The 12,320-nt window shown below is 45.7% G+C and overlaps 1 protein-coding gene across 7 annotated transcripts in view; it reads left to right on the forward strand.

Moving 5' to 3' along the window:
• The first annotated feature begins 4,382 nt into the window (after positions 1–4,382).
• The window catches only part of SMAD2 (SMAD family member 2), a 50,051-nt gene continuing 42,113 nt past the window's right edge, over positions 4,383–12,320 (forward strand). For 6 of the 7 annotated variants that reach the window (XM_058828216.1, XM_058828221.1, XM_058828218.1 and 3 more), the window contains exon 1: positions 4,383–4,529. The gene's annotated coding sequence lies outside the window, so the exon portion shown is untranslated. Of the gene's footprint in view, positions 4,530–11,584; positions 11,646–12,320 lie in introns of those variants that run through there. The other variant, XM_058828217.1, reaches the window with a different exon arrangement.

Consider the following 12,320-nt stretch of genomic DNA (forward strand, 5'->3'; position numbering starts at 1 on the left):
TCATTCAGAAATCCTAGGTGTCTTTGAAGTTATCAGATATTGATGTTGTATCTCATTTGGCCACAGGGTTTGGGAAGTCAACATGTATCCTCTGTAGCACAGCACAGCCAGCTACTGCTTCATCATGTTTTTTTAGGTCCTAGGTTATTTCATACCAGCACAGAATGGTTTGGGTTCGAAGGGACCTTGCAGATCATCTTGTTCCACGGGCAGGGACACCTTCCACTAAACCAAATTGCTCAACCTCCTTTGTTCTATTTAGCAGACAGATGACAGATACCACTGAGATGTTGCTGTCTCTGCACATGAACGTCCTTGTGAGGATGCTGAACCCCTCACACACATTCAGAAACCTTAAGGGAGATGCTTACGTTCTCATACTGCAGCCTCAAATCCAAATGGGACTGGCAGCCATTTGTACCTAACTGCTAATGTCCAAAATGTGCTGAGCTACATGGTTTGAGAAACATGTGGACCTGGAGCGAGTCCAGAGGAGGTGATGGAGCTGCTGCCAGGGCTGGAGCCCTTCTGCTCTGGTGCCAGCCTGGGAGAGCTGGGAGTGTTCACCTGGAGAAGAGAATGCTCCAAGGAGACCTCACTGAAGGCTTTCAGTACCTAAGGGGATATTACAAAAAGATGGAGAGCAACTTTTTGCACAGCAGATAGTGAAAGGACAAGGGGAGATTGTTTTAAACTACAAAAAGAAAATATTTAGATTAGACTTTTGGAAGAAATCATTCCCTTCGAGGGTGGGCAGGCCCTAGCACAGGTTTCCCAGAGAAGCTGTGGATGCCCCTGGATCCCTGGAAGTGTCTAAGGCTGGGTTGGACAGGGCTTGGAGCAACCTGGGATAGTGGAAGGTGTCCCTGCCCATGTCAGGGGAGTGGAATGAGATGAACTTCCAACCTTCTAGCCCAGACCATTCTAGGATTCTGTGATTAATTAATAGGACATAGCAATATCCAGCTTTGGTGTCAGGGATCAAGTTTTACAATTTCTTTTACTAAAATCAAGTATTATTTCACAGAATTGTAAAATAGTTGGATTTGGATTTGGATGAGACCTTTAAAAGTCATCCAGTCTAACTCCCCTGCCAAAGGCAGGGATATCTTCAATGAGATTAGGTGTCTGAAAGCCCAGTCGAACCTGACCTTGAATGTTTCTAGGGTTGCAGCATCCACCAGCTCTCTGGCCAACCTGTGCCAGTGCTTCATCACCCTCATAAAAAAAACTTCTAATAACCCATCTAAATCAATGCTCTTCCTGGAGGTGCAGGCATCAGCTGGGAGCTCTTTCTAGAGCATTTGCACATCCTGCCTGCCTGCCTTCTCCACAACCACCCTGCTTCTCAGGTATCTTCTGGGCTCTGGGACTTCCAGCCCTGATGCTGCCTTCTTCCATTCACTTTCTTCCTCCTGCTGCTCGCAATTTCCTTTCCTAGAGAAAGGTTTATGCAAATGTTGGATTTTTGTGTGTGGGTGTGGGTGTGTTAGGGTCCCCCAGTACAAGCTGGCCAACCTTTTGACTGATTTCCACCACACCTGAAAGAGAAGCAGAGCTTCTGGAAATACAAAGTCAGTCTAGCTCCACGGCAAACAGCAGCTGCATTAGAGAAGACACGTGTTGTTAAGTGCTCTGCCAGGGAGAAAGGCAGGGAGAGCTCAGCCCTTATCAGCACTGCTTGGCTTCCTTGGCAGTAGATAAGGGGCAGGCAGCTGGCCAGCCAGAGTATACACATCCCTCAACCAGGCACAGCATGTGCTGCTCCAGACAGGAGGCCAAGACAAGTAGGCTGGGGACATAGAAGGGAGATTTGGATGTATCAGGAATCAGCCTTGGAGATAGGAGGAGAGGGAGCCACGAATCTGTTGCAGAGGAGAGGTGAAGGGAATGTCTGACGCAAATCCATATGAAAACTGAGCTTAATTAACTTACTCTTCATAGGAAAAAAAAAAAAAATCTCCCTGAATGCAGTGAAACCTCCACAAAACAAGTGCTGTGCTGGCTGAATAGTCTGTATACGTTTCCAGGCACAACAGGACTGGAACACCTTATCTTTCAAAAACATGATGGCAATCTCTCAGATGCTTTGCTTTGTCTGCAGAGGGGATCTTCTCCATTTCACTTCGCTGTTAATTTCATGACTAGCTTGAATCTCTAACGTTTGGGACTGGGTGAAAATGCTACCAAAAAATTAAGCCACATATCTGGAAAATCCAGGCACAAAAGAGGCAAGAGTGGGATTTTTGTGAGTCCACATTCTGTAGAAGGGCTAAATACTGTGAGGTGTTTCACCTGGCTGCTGGGAATGCCAACCCTGTTGAGGTGGGACCTGTGCCCAAGACACTGAATCATAACACCTACATCACTGAGTCCAGAAACCCTTTCAGTCTAGAAGATGAGCATGACTCTGGAGAGACAACTGCTGCGTTAGGGAGATGTGACCTCAGGTATAAAGGAAGTGGCTTGAAGTGGAGAAAAAAGATTATATATATCAAGTATCAAAAAGGCAAAAGCAAAAAAACCCCAGAGGATCGCAAACAGAGCAAATCCAGAATTGACCTTCTCACCCCAAAAAAACCCATTAAACTCCCATCTTGTGGCCTCCCACTCATAAAATCATAGAATGTTAAGGAGTTAGAAGTGACCTTAGAGTTCATCTAGTCCTGACCCCCACTGCCATGAGCAGGGACACCTTCCACTAGACCAGGCTGCCCCAAGCCCCATCCAGCCTGGCTTTGAGCACTTCCAGGGTTGGGGCATCCATGACCTCTTTGGGCAATATGCCCCAGTGTCTCACCACCCTCATAGAAAAGAATTCCTTTCTAATATCTAACCTAAAGATCACCTCTTTCAATTTCTACTCACTCCCCCTTGTCCTGTCACTGCAGTTTCTGACAGAGAGGCCCCCTCTGGCTTCCTCGTGGGCCCTTTTGGATACTGGAAGGTGCTGTGAGGTCTCCATACAACCTTCTCTCTTCCAGGCTGAACAGCCCCAGGGAACCTGCTGAGCATCACTGCAAGGGTCTCTGCAGGCAGAACAACCATGGCTTTCACAGACTGACGGATCCCCAAACATGCACTGTCCCAAACATTCCCTTGTGGTGACCCTGGGTCCCTGATGAGGTGAAGGAATTTGGTTTTCTTTCACCATTACCTCAACACAAATGATTAAAGCTTTGCAGAGACTGTTGAAGGCAGAAGCTAAAACCACCCCCAAGCCATGGGGGAAAAGAGCTGTGTTAAGAGTTACTGAGGATGGGGTGCACACAGCAGAGAGAGGCTGGCAAGTATCCGGGGCTGCCTTGTGGCCGTGTAACACCTCAGGACGCCTGGCCTGGAACTGTTGTGGGACATGGAGATTTGGGCATTTTGAATATATTTAGAACCACAAAATCGTTTAGGCTGGTGAAGCCCTCCAAGACCAGTGAGTCCTACCATTCCCTCAGCACTGCCAAGGCCACCACTGACCCATGTCCCACACATCCACATCCACATGGCTTTCAAATCCCTCCAGGGATGAAGATTCCACCACTGCCCTGGGCAGCTGTGCCAGGGCTGGACAAGCCTTCCCTGAAGGAATTTTCTCAATATCCAACCTCAACTTCGCCTGAGGCCGTTCCCTCTCCTCCTGTCCCTGTTCCCTGGCAGCACAGCCCGACCCCCCCGGCTGTCCCCTCCTGCCAGGGACTTGTGCAGAGCCACAAGGGCCCCCTGAGCCTCCTTTTCTCCAGGCTGAGCCCCTTTCCCAGCTCCCTCAGCCGCTCCTGGGGCTCCAGCCCCTTCCCCAGCTCCGTTCCCTGCCCTGGACACGCTCCAGCCCCTCGGTGTCTCTCCTGTGCTGAGGGGCCCAGAGCTGTCCCAGCACTGGAGGTGCCTCAGCAGCGCCGGCACAGGGAGGCAGTGGCTGCCCCGGTCACGGCGTGACACTATTGCCGGTAGGAGCCAGGTACCAGTGCCCACCCGTGCAGACCCCAGCTGGAGTCCAGCGGCAATTCCCACCGGGAATCGACGCACTTTTTCTCGGCTCGCACCGTGCCCGCCGCGGAAGGATACGGAGCCGGAGCGCCGCACTGCGGCTGCGCTGCTGCAGTTCACCCAAACCTCCGATAAGCCTCGATCAACCTCCCGCGGCGGGCGCGCGGGCTGTGACTGACAGTCAATCTAACCAATGAGCGCTGCGACCCCGACCCGCCTCCCTCGCCTCACGCCTGTTTCTTCCACTCCCCTTCCCTTGTCTTTTTTTCTAACGCTGCGGGAATTCCATTGGCGATCCTGGCTGCCAATTAGACTCTTAGACCAATCGCAGTGCGGCTCTTCAAGGAAAAGATAAACGCGGCCAATGGGCCGCTTCCCCGCCCAGCGGCGGGGGCGGGGCGGGCCGAGGGGCGGGCCCTCGGAGGAGGTAACGCTGAGGGAAGAGGCGGCGGCCGCACAGCACTCGGGGAGACGGAGGAGGATAAGGAAGGGGAGAGGAGGAAGAAGGAGAGGAAGGAGCGGTGGCTCTCGGCGGATCCTGGTGACTCCCGGTAGGTGCTGGTGGGTGCCGGGTCCGGGGTCCCTGCCCCATGGGCAGGGTCGCACCGCTGGCGCTGCGCGGGCCGTGAGGAACCGTCCGGGCCTGGTCCCAGCGGGGCCGGGGGCGCCTCCCTACGCCCTCGCCCTTTTTGTTGTGGTGGGACCCGGGCTGGGTTATCCTGCTCCCGCCGGCATTACCCCCGGGCTGTGGTGGGAGGGCCGGGCTGTGCCGCCCGTGTGTATGTGTGGGTGAGGGGAGGGGGAATAAAGAAGTTGTGCTGCTCCTTCCCTCCCTCGCTCTCTCCCTCCGTGCCCGGTGTGTTTTCCTTGCAGGAGTCCGCAGAATATGCCGAGCTGGAAGGGACCCGCGAGGATCATCGCGTCCAGCTCTTAGCGCTGCCCAGGACACCCCAATGTGTCTCGTGGACGTGCAGTCAGGGTTAGGTGTGCGAAACTCCGTGGAGTTTTGGAGGAGAAAGTTAGGAGCGGTGTGGGGTGAGGAGTTGTGTTTGGAGCTCGAAGTTTGTGTTTGGCATTGCGAGGCTTTGCCTCACCCTGTTGTCTGTCCCCTCTCCTTGTCTGCAGAGCCGCGGGTTTAAAATACACACAGCCCGCGTGAGACAGGACTTGAGATTACGATTTTATTCGTGCCTTTAATGCTGCAGCAGCCTGTGTGTTGTCAAAGGGCAGGGGTTGGTGGGATACTGGGGAGAAATTTATCCCTGCGAGGGTAGCTAGGCACTGACTCAGGTTGCCCAGAGAAGCTGTGGCAGCTCCATCCCTGGGTGTTGTTTGTAAACAAACACAACCTGGTAAGTGCCTCATCTGTCTCGATAAGTGCACGGGGAAAGGAAAGCTGTGTCGTGATAAGGGCAAGTGGTCGGTGTTGTTGCTGCAGAGTTGTGGAGTTCCTGCTTGTAGGGGTTCTTTTTTCTTTTTGTGGAGAGTGGAGGGGAAGAGAAGTGCAATACAGCGTGGTCTTTTAGTCGTCACTCTGAGGAAATGAAAGAACGGAAAAAAGCGTGTGAATGAGTGGAGAGCTCTTACGATGATTGTGGAGAGCTGTTGAACAGCTGGGATTCAGGCTGCAGGCTGGTCTTGTGTCTCTTTGGTTGTCCGTCACAGTCTCTGACTGAGAAAAACCCAGCACGTGTGTTGTGCTCTTTTCAAATGCTTGCGAGCGGGATAGCATTAGAAAAAAGTTTGTTTACTGGGTTCACCAAAGCAAGTGTCTCCAAAAAAACTGCAGCCTGTGTATATTGTGTGTGGAGCTCGTGCTATCACAGTCCACAGGCATAAACTAGTTAGATTCCATCGGTAGCGAGAGGTTTATAATAGCAGCTTGTTAGGAGACCACAGGTAACAGCAGGTTTTTCTTTTCTCAAGTGTTCTGTCTTAGCCTGGAGAGCTGTACTTTCCAACTGATTCATGACATTATTTCTGTCGGGGCTGGGCTCTGTATTGAGGGACTCACTAGTTGTTGCTCTGTTCTCCAGGCTGGGAAAGAAATACCAAGAAATACCCTCTGGTTGAGGTGAGAGGCCAGCAGAGCGAGGTTGCTTGTTTAGATTTTCTCATGCTTCATCGAGGTGTTGGTGCATGAGTGGGCTATTTGTGTGCTCATTCTGAGGCACAGCTTTCAAACTTCTAAAGTTTACAAGCTCTGGTGAACTCGGGGATGAGAGTGTGAGTAAAGGAGGTGTTTGTGAAGTCCCTTCCCCCCTTTGCTTAGCACTATCATGATGAAAGATAACGTAAGTTACAAATGCCTTTAAGAAGTGGAAGGGGAGGGTCTTGTTTAAGGTGGTTTCCACTTAAAGGTGAGTCTGAGCATATGTTGAGCAGCATATTGGGGTGTTGAAAAGAGTAACCTGGCAGCTGATTGTTGTTCTGCAGTTGTGTGGGTCAGATACAACGACAGTCACCAAAAGGAGTGTAAGTGTTTGAAGATCCAGTTTTCTTTATTGAAGAGGCTGGATGTGCGTCATAGAACCTTGGAGAAGAATTAATCAGTTTTGCTGAGGTTCTGTTTAACAGTAAAAGAAACAGGGCAATTGAAAAAAATGAGTTTAAAGAATTGGATTCTGAACTGTTCTCTTGTTTCCTTCTACCCAGCAGCTACATTCACCAACAAAATCAAATATGCTGGAATTGCACAGCACGTCTCCAAATGCAAGGCTCACCCTGGGTCCTCCTCCATCTTCCTGTTCCACTTGATCTTTCAGAAGTCTTGAGTACCAGTTGATATAATTGAGTTTATTTGAGCTCAGAAAACCCTCCCTGCAACTGAGGGCAACTTTAAAAACAAACCTTGTTTCCATCTTTCTAATCCCTTTCCCACAAAAGTACTTGGAGAACAGGCTTTGTAGTATATTCTGGGTAACAATGAAACTGAGCTCTGCTTGAGACTGAAGCAAATTCCTAAGTTTTGTTTGTATGAAGAACAGTACGCAAAGTTTTAATTATTATAAAAAGTATTCCAGAGTTTTCAAATGTATTCAATGCTCCCTTAATGGTTGTGCATGTAAATGCCCTGTAATTGAAAGCATCCATTTATGGGCCTGACTTGCTAAGTGAGCTGTAAATTCTGCTTTTCAGATTGGATTTAATGACTTTTATCATAAAGCCATAAACTGATTGTGAACTGTGCCGAGAGGCAAACAATACCTAAGCTTACTTTGCCAAAATATTTGTAATTGTTGATTTGTTAAACTGAATTGCTGCAGGTCATGCGATGGGATTAGGTTTTTGTAATAGAATGGAGAGTACAGGCAGCCCTGTGCTCAATATTCTCTGGGCTAGAAGAAATTGGCTACTGCAAAAACCTTCCTAAACATTCCTCTCCACCTCCAGTAATAGAAGCTTGGTGTCAAACAGTAAGCCTTCATTCCAGATGACTTTTTACTCTGATTATGTGTTTGACAGTCACAGTATGAAGACCAAGCAGAGACCGCAAGAGAGGAGCTCTTGAGTCTCCTGTCAGTTTAGTCTGGGGCTCGAGCTTGGTTTAAAACCCTGGAGCAATAAGAGGTTAACATCAGATACATAACATAATGGAACCCTGCTTATCAAGGGGGTGGGGGACTGGCTTGTCTGAGGTACATTAGGCCTCTATTGAAAGTGAACTGGCATTAGCTAATTGTTAAATACAATTGTTTGGGCTTTAACAAAGTGGAGGAGCTGCTAAGCTATAAACTGAAACAGGTACCTAGGTAACTGATAGCAGCTCTGTGAATATTCCTGTCAAATTTAGCCCAGGAGTATTTATTTTCTAAAATAATGAAGCTGACACTTGCCTGTTGCACATGGAAAATTTTAGTCAAAATTAATGAGGTGAGAAGGGCTTAAACTGCTGTGGTTTGGAGTGCTTAGTCACTGCTTTTCTGGGGCTGTTAATGTCCTTTGAGTTTTAAGAAGCAGTACTCTGATGTTGTTCATAATACTGAGTAAGTAGAAGAATTTTGCATCTTTTTAGAGACAGGTGGATTGGCCAGCTACAGTTGTGGTAACTTTCCTCTTCTGCAATTTTAGGAGAGTTGCTAAAATACCTTGGTCCCTCCAATAGTTTAACTAAAGGTCAGTTAAGTTGGCAACTCTTCCTTCTCATGTCTCCTGTTGCAGGCAATTTTTGTATGCCATGACTGCATGTTTTAGATGGAGTGCTAATTTTTTAATAGCAATACACCTTTTCATTACAGCACAGGCTACAGTTTGAGGTAGCCCTTAGCAATTGAAGAAAAATCCAGCTTCCCAAGCTTTTTTAAGATCATGATTATGCTTGTTTAGTTCTATATAAGAGAAATTTGAGTTCTCTCATTTGATTCATAAACTTCATGGAGTGATCAAGATACACAGTCATAATAGGTGAGTAACTATGTTTTCAATGAGTACGGTGCTGTAGCGTTTCAAGATGCATTGCAATTCTAGAGCGTAGCAAACATAAAAATGAATGTGTAAATTGCACCTCTGTATAGACATGGTTGAATTTCTCACTCTAAAGCTGGCTGAGAGGAGGAAATCCCTTTGCTCCTCCTGCCCTCCAAGGTCAAAAGTATCATGACTTGAACTTCATCAGCTTGTGTCAAAACAGAACCACGACCTTGGTCTTGCAGCTCGGAGCTCTGGTCTCTGAGCTGAGCTGGCCAGAGCTCCTTGGGATAGGAGCTCTCCAGAGCCATCCCCCTGCTGGGCTGATTGGCTGAAAACCTAAACTGGAGTCTGAGGGCATTAGTAGGGCTGAACTTCCCTTCCAAAGGGGAAAACAAACCCTAACACCCAAACCTCAGTGAGGGAATGCAGCCCTGCTCTGACCTGAGGAGGTAAGAATGAGCACCATATCAGTTTGTTTTTTTTTTTCTGGCAGTTCTTCAGAAAAGTATCACAAAACCAGGTGTCTGTTTGTATGAAATGAAAGAGTTAGCCCTCCTGGAATCTTGAAAGGCAGTTTTTGGAGGGATAGTGGGTGTGATAGACTTCCCTTGTCCTTTTCACTGAGTCATTTAAGCTGGAGTGTATTCTATCTGAATTGGAAAAGACTGACTTTGATTTTAAAGTTCATACTGAATTCAGGTGTACATTGTACACTTGGTGAAATTGATAAAGAATCTTGTCCAGATTCCAGAATTAATGAAAAAAACATTGCCTGTAAAAAAATCTCAAAAATGGGACTAAACAGGGAGGAAATGAGCTTGTAGACTTTCTTTCAAATACCACAAATTATTTTCCTCGATCTTCTTTCCTTAGGAGCTTAACTTTTGTCCTCTTTATTCCAGAAGAGCTCTTGCAAATGAAATTCTTTTAAGCCAGAATTCTTCTAGTAAAACCAGGAGAGATCAGATTTCTTTATTTCAAGTTTAAGATGAATAAGCAGACTGATATGAAATATGTTGCATAAGGCTTTAGAATAAATTAGCCAGAAATCACTTGATATTTTTGGTAGCACTAGTGTGTTTATAGTATGTTCCAGACATTCAGGAAAGGAAAATTTCCCTTGAAGATTTTAGTCTGCTAGCATGCTGCCCTTAAGGTTTTCTTCATCTTTTATGCTTAGTTATTGCAGGGATCATGGGCTTAATATTTAATACTTGTTCCAGAGAGCTGCAGTAGAATGGAATAATAGCAGACATGACTCAAACTTTGACTTTAGAAGTTGCCAACTATGACACTGTTTGACCAACTATAGAAACATGTGTGCATCAGGGAGCAGAGATATGCTGCGGGGGCAGAGATGAAACAAATACCACCAAAGTTAGGCAATTTGTAGCTTTTCCAGTCTTAAACTTTTGGGAGTAACATCACATGCTCTCTGTGTTCCAGCAATCTAAAGGAACTTTTGTACCTTTCTGGGTAACAGTGAGTACTCCCTGGGTATCCATAGCTGCAGTTTGAAGGCACAGTCTAGAGATGGACTGGGGATGGAAAGGGATGAAATGGAAGTTTTCTGCTATGGAACGTACTGCTGACCTGGTACTACTAGTTCAACTACAGTTGAGCTTGGAAAGGGATCTTGAAAATCTGCCTCCAGTTACTCACAGAGTACAGCACACCCTGAATCTTGGTGTGTTGTAGTGGATATTGCAAGTAGTACACAGGAAGGAAAAAAAAAAAATCAGATTTGGGCCATTGGGCCTCAGCAGAAGAGAGCAAAGGGGTCATGGTGCAAAGAGTAAGTGATGGTGAAGCACATCTGGGCTCCTTTTAAAAGCAAAGGCTGTGAGTACTCAGTTTTTTTGAGGGTGTTTGCTGTAAACTACAAGGGAATCACAAAAAAACACTTCGAGTAAGAGGGGTTGTTACATATTCAGCGTATATTTAATCTGAGGCCATTTTAGCAATGTGGAAATGTTTCTTGAGACATTGGTAAAGACTATGTTCTGTGTACGTTTTGGGGAAGAACATGTTTTACTTTTTTTTTAGTGGATGAAGAATGTGTACCAGGCAGAAATCTAGAGAAACATTTTTAGCAAGAGGCAAGTGTCAGCCGTGGCAGTGTATGCAATTATTGTTCTTTAGGAGATTAAAGCTTATTCTATTACGGTATCCATTTGAAGGTAAAAGTTATAATTGACGAATAGAAATGGGATTTGCTGGTCAAAAATGAGCTTTAACAGTGACTCTTAAACCCATTGGTATAAACAAGGTGTTTCTGATACCATCTGGGTGGGTACAGATAGAACTGAACACAGGTCTAGGGCTCCTTATTTTTATTTGAGCTCCTGACAAATGTTATGCAGCAGACGTGTGCAACCTGCCTTCTATCTCCAGTTCCTCATGAGGTGTAAATTTATGTCTTCATACTTTTTATTTAAATTATAATGTTGAGAGCTTTAGGATAATATGACCAAAGGGATAACTGCAAAGATAACCTTAGGCTGATGCAGGTTTTTTTTTCTGTGGTCCTTAGATTAGTCCTTATGCAGTGTCTTAAATACTCATAATTTAATCAAAAAACTAAAACTTTCAGGCTTGGCATCTGTCCAGGGGAACATCCCAAACTGTGTGAGCTGTTTTCAGATTTCTTTGTGATGAGAGGCTGAAAGTCCTCTAATTTGAGGGAGAAATGTGATTCAAGTCTACAGTTGTGAAGCTTGCAGACCGGGTGAATACAAATAGTTCTTCAGCAAAGTTTGCAGTGGTAGAACAAGAGTGACTTTCTGAAACTAGGAAGGGAATAAATTAAATTACTAAAAGTAGTTATTTTAGCAGTGGACAGCTAAATACTGCCACAGAGGTTGCAGTCTGCCACAAGAGGTTGTGAAGGCATGTTCAAAAGATGGTTAGATGGATTTGTGGACAGCAGGTCCATGAACTGCTTCTGATGGGAGTAAGTAGAAATGTAGCCTTTAATTTTGTGTTGTAACAGTTTAAACTGCTGAAGGATTGTGAGGATTGTGGACTGCAAGAAAACAGCCAGGTTCACATTTTCCTTGAGTAGCATGTCCTTTTGCCTCCTTAGGAGACTTTGGAGCACTAGGCTGATGCACCATTGCTGCTTTTTCATTGCAAAATCAACATTTATCCAAATTGCTCATAATTCAGCCCATTCATGCCTTGCAGGTTGCACTGTCTTCTCTAGGCTTGGAGCAGAGTGCCTTTTTCATAAATTAAGCTGGCTGAAATACTCTCATGTGAGTACTCATCACTATTGGCTGAAGTATTAAGCTGAATGAAGTCCTGTCCTACTTGTGTCACATTCTCTCTGCTCACCCTTTGAAAGATACAGCGCCACTACTGGAATAACTTACTGAAATTCTTATTGATAAGTCCTGGCAAATCCCTGACACGGCAAAACAATAGCTAGAAGGAAGGAGTTAGTTTAAGCCTCCCAGACTCCTAGCCTGCAGCTGTGATGTATGTTGTGTTTTTGTTAAATAGCTGTTAAGCTGTAAAAGTCATTGCTAGAAAGGGCTCTTTAAATGTGTCTCTTAGTGTTTTGGGGTTTTTTTTACAGTTAGTTTTCATGGAGGTAGCAGATTTTAACAATAATTTGTGCTTTTTGACATCTGCAGAAGCTGGATGAACACACAGCAAGGCAACTGTATAAAATTAAGTGTAGTATCAGGAAATTTCTGATTAGTTAGGCTTGAGCCTCCAGTCTTTTGGAAATGTGAAAAGAGATTTTTTTAAAATTTATTTTCCTCTGAGTATGTCAAAATCATATGTGAGTTCAAATATAGAGAAAAATTGAAATGTGTGGAATTTCTAAATTCCTTTGTGTTCCAAGTCTTAAGTTACTCAATATGCATTTGAAGCAGAAAGGCAAATCTTTGTTAAAAAAAAATCCAAACCACTGGAGAATACAT

This window comes from Poecile atricapillus, chromosome Z, assembly GCF_030490865.1.
Source record: "Poecile atricapillus isolate bPoeAtr1 chromosome Z, bPoeAtr1.hap1, whole genome shotgun sequence".
In the NCBI taxonomy this organism is placed as follows: Eukaryota; Metazoa; Chordata; class Aves; order Passeriformes; family Paridae; genus Poecile; species Poecile atricapillus.